Below are 4,682 nucleotides of genomic sequence, written 5' to 3'. Positions count from 1 at the left end.
ACTACCCTCCTGACCATCTACTTACCAGAGCGTTCTGGTTATTGAACAGAGCAGTTAGGAGCTCCCTGTGAGAAACAACCCCCTTAGGTTCCAGGCTCTGAGTGCATTCAAACTCAAAACAGTTTCTCTTCGGGTGTCTCCAGGGTCTGTGTCTGTAGTAAACTGATCTGTTCACAGAAAAGCAGCTGTGTTCTGGGTTTGGCAAGGGCAGGGTGAAGGGCAGGGAGAGAAGCAGGGCTAGAATGTGGAATTGGAATGTCAAAAGATGCACATGGGGAAGAGCTTGACTTGAGAGGACCACTGGACTGCCAGCTGGAAGAACGTCACGTCGTTCCACTCCGTGCCATCAATGACGACTGGCAGCATTTTCTGCTGGTTCTTTGCCTTGCAAACCAGGTGACCGATGCCCTCAATGCACTGGCTTGTGGACTCCACATCCTTGTTCTTGGTTTTCTTGGGCACCTTCTTTTTCATCTCATTGGTGACCACTGTCATGGACATGGTGGGTGGTGCTGTGGCCTCACCATTACTGGGCAGCCTGCTGGCCTGGATAGACTGGAAGAAGCACTTGAGTGTGCATTTGGCGGTAGGCAGGTCTTTCTTCTCCACAATTCGCTTCGTGTCTATTGGTTGGGCTGCCGTTCAGTAATCCACCTGCAGCTCCATCATCTCTGCATGGACACTCTGGCTGGGGGAGGACAGCCCCCCACTCATTGATGGAGGGGAGAGTGTGTTGGTGAGGCCTTCCTGGCAGGAAGAACACTGGAACATGAGGGGTCCACATCATCTGAATCTCTTGACATGGCTGAAGATCAATCCACTCTTCCAAACTTCACTGCCCCGACAAAGAGAATGAGCTTCTGTGAGGACTTCTCTTTGGGGCGCTTCTGCTGCTCATTGAGCATGGCCTCTCTGATGGGCAGCAGGTAGACACAGTTGGCACCTACTCTGTGATTCTCGAAAAACATCGTGTGTGTCCTGCAAGGTGTTCTGGGACTCCAGGTTGTTGAACATGTCCCACTAGTATAGGTCCTGGAAGAAGTTGTTGTAGCGACATTCCATGGAACCCAGGTAGCTGTAGCTGGCCAGGGGCTGGGAACCCAGCAGGATGACCAGAAAATGCATGTAGTCCAGCTATTGAGGTGGTTGGTGGGAAAACTGCTACCAGAGCTTGAGAATTGCAGTTGCAATATCTCTGAATCCAGGAGATGATGATGCTAAATGCCTCCTGGACATCAACTGTGGAACAAGCGCACACCACAGGCAGTGTGTGCCCCTGCAGGATGTCTGAAAGTAACTGGCCCTGCCAGTCCGAGTTGTTGACCAGGATGATGTTCTCGGACAGTTTGTCCTGGGAAATGAGGATGTTGTTTGGCTGGTCACTCGGGCTTCCTGGGGATCTGCCGCTGGTTCTGTAGGTCTGGGCTGCCATTTTCCAGGCTGTTGAACCACTCATTCAGGGCTGTGTTGCAGACTCGGTGGCCAGCCTGTTTCCCCTTGGACCTTATGGAGGGGATGACTACAGACTTGGTGAAGCGCTATATGGATGGGAGCATCTTGGTGAAGCAAGCCCAGATGGAGAACTCTGCCTCCAGGCTGTCCTACAGCTGCTCCCCAGGGGACCGAATTCCATGGGCCATTGAGTCAGAGCCACTATCACTTGACATGCTGTCAAAGTATCACCTGAGCTTCTGCTTTGGGGTGCTGGGGACACTTACTTCGTCCTCCATGTCTAGACTACTCTAGCTGGAGCTCTCCACAGTGTGATACCGAAAGTCCAGGGCCTTCTCTACTTTGGGGACATGCCTCACCAGTGCCTGTTGTGAGGATACGACCTCCTCCAACACTTGGGCCATGAGCATAGATTCCACAGCTCTCGGGTAGTAATTCTGTTGCCTGGTCATGCATCTCCTTCCTACTATCAGATTCCCTTCGTTAAAGTTATTCTATTGGGATGAACTGTGGGCGGCATTTTAGCTCGCTGCCTGCTGAAAGAAGAAGCTCTCAGACATGTTGACAGAGTCGTTATGCAAGGTCTGGGCCTTGGTGCTGGCCTGTATGGCACTGGCATCATGATCCATGGGCTGACTGGACAGGGTGGCCATCCAGGATCTTGTCCACCTGAAGGGTGGGTATGCTGTAAGCCACAAATTTGGAGTCACTGTGGCTTGGCTGCTTGCCTCCTTGGGCCCACGCGTTCTCAGGCAGGTGGGCCAGACTCAGTGGCTCCTTTCAGATGCTGGAGCTGTTGAGGCCCCACATCTCCATCTGCAAGCTGGAGTCTGACAGGCCTTCAATGTATAACCTGAGCTTGGGATTGGGGCTTCTGAGGACACTGTGATTGTCGTTCATGTCTGGGCTGCTAGACAGGCCTTCAAAGTGTTGGGCTGAGCTGAGGTGTTGGGGTGCTGAGGACGCTGTCATCGTCCTCGATATCTGGACCACTGTCACTGGTGTTCTTCAGCATGTAATACAGGAGGTCCATGTCCTCTTCCACCTCCTGGAATGCTCCACATAAGTCTTCCTGCCCAATGTCCGGGATCTCCTCTGACACTTTGACTGTGTGCAGCCATAACAAGACTTTCTGGTGGTAGTTCTGTTGCTGAGTCATGGGCCTCTTTCTGACTATCAGATTCCCCTTGTCGAAGTCATCCTCCTCCTGGTCCTGCCTGTGGCCGGCATTGCAGCTGGCCTCTAGCTTCGAGAGGAAGTTCTCAGACTTGTCCTTAGAGTGGTTCTCTGAGCACTCAGCCTTGAGATTGGCTTGTCTGGCGCTGTCCTAATGGTTGATGGACAGCCTGGACAGGGAGGAGGGATGGATCTTGTCCACCTTGCTGTTGGGTGTGCTGTAGCCCACAAATTCATTGTCACTGTCACTTAGCAGTATTCATCCCAGGGCCCACGCATTCTCCGTCATGTGAGCAAGAGTCAGAGGGTCTGTTTTGGTCCTGGCAATGTGGATTCCTCATATCTCCATCTGCTAGGTGGAGTCTGATAGGCCTTTGAAGTATGGCCTGAGCATGGGCCTGGGGATGCTAAAGACGATCTCATCATCCTACATGTAGGGGTCACTTTTCCTGCGGTTTCCCATCATGTCAGTCCGAAGGTCCCTCTCTGACACATTGGACCTGTGAAACAGCGCCAGGACTTTCTGCTTCAAGATTCCTTGTATTGATCACTGCAGCTACTTTGGCTTCCTCTTCTCGAAGTCATCCTTGTGCAGGTCCTGTCTGTACTTTCCACTGTAGCTGGCCTACAGCTCAGAAAAGGAGCTCTCATCCTGCCCCTCAGTGTAGTTTCCTGTGGACTTGGCCTTGGGGCTGGTCTGCATGGCACTGTCCTCCTCGTTGATGGACTGACTGCACAGGGAGGAGATCCAGATCTCGGCCACCTTGGTGGAGGACTCCTTGACTCTGCTTCAGAGGCTCAGCATCTGGCCACACTTGGGGTTTTGCTGCATGACATCAGCCATGGGGATGGCGCCCATGGCCAGTGTCTTTTAGTCCAGGACGGTCCTGTTCTTATAGCACTTCCTCTGCTCCAGCATGATCTGGAGATTGTTGCCTCCTCCATTGAGGAATGGTTGTACTGCAGGGAAAAGGTCAGTGCCAGGTCGGTCTGCACAGCTCCACTGCGGGGCAGCACAATCTCTTGGGACCACAGGATGCTCTTGGATTCCTGCATCCTCACGGAAATTACCAAGGAGTTGAGGTCCTTGCCCAGCTTCTTGGAGATCACTAGATTCTTTAAAGTGAAACTGCATCACCTGGGCATGCAGCTGGGGCTGGAGCAGTCCACCTCCCAGTTGGAAAACAGGTTCTGGGGGACCTGTGTTTTGAGCACCGTGGACGTGCTGGCCAGGCCCACAGTTTGTGAGGAAGCTGCAGCTGCTGGCACCCTACTGGTCCTTTTACTACTCAGGATTGATTGTTTGTCCTCTTGTGGTGGGACAGAGGAGGGACATGACTGGTGGTAAGAGGTGGGGCATAAGTTATTGAACTAGAGTGGGGTCACACAAAACGTGGGCGCTCACTAACTTGTGATTAGGTCAGAGAATGCCTGGGTGGTGGTCTTTTAAGCTCAGGGACCTAAAGTTTTCACAAAGGATATCCTGAAATTAAAACATTTCTAATAAAAAGCAGTTTTTGGTGTGTTGCTACATGTAGCCAGGTATTTTCTCTAAAAAATGGTCAATCTTTAACTTAACTGAGCCTGTCTATTGTCTTTTGGAATCCACAAAAACATAGCTTTGGAATGTCAAAGGAATTTTCCTTGTTTTGAACACACTGTGCTCTGTGGAGACCACAAATCCCCTCATTGTTATTAAGTTCATTGTTGGCTGTTCTATCCTATATCCCCCTGAGTGAAGAAGTATGTGTGTATCATTTTGCTCTTTATCCCATCTATCACCAATGGATTTGATACAACAAACATACATCTCCACTTTTGATGGTAATATCTAAAACAAGGTGAACACGGCCATTCTCCAGAGCATTATTTCAATGCATTGAGATTTTGCTTCATGGCAATTGACAGGTGGGCTCAGATAAAATCTCAACAATTGTTCACAGTTTTGAATGCTTCTTACATTGACATTTACTTGGCACAATACAGCAGGATCCCAGAAAAGCTCACCCAGCACCACCCTGCAGACATACACCTGGTGCTAGGATGCAGCAAAG

At 50.9% G+C, this 4,682-nt stretch overlaps 1 pseudogene; it reads right to left on the bottom strand.

The window, feature by feature from the left end:
- Nucleotides 1-237: 237 nt before the first annotated feature.
- LOC102262277 lies at nt 238-3,699 on the bottom strand (annotated as a pseudogene).
- Between the last annotated feature and the right edge of the window lie 983 nt (nt 3,700-4,682).

This window comes from Myotis brandtii, unplaced genomic scaffold, assembly GCF_000412655.1.
Source record: "Myotis brandtii unplaced genomic scaffold, ASM41265v1 scaffold3025, whole genome shotgun sequence".
In the NCBI taxonomy this organism is placed as follows: Eukaryota; Metazoa; Chordata; class Mammalia; order Chiroptera; family Vespertilionidae; genus Myotis; species Myotis brandtii.
Note: the sequence above shows the minus strand (reverse complement) of the source record. Positions and strands in the feature narration are given on the sequence as shown.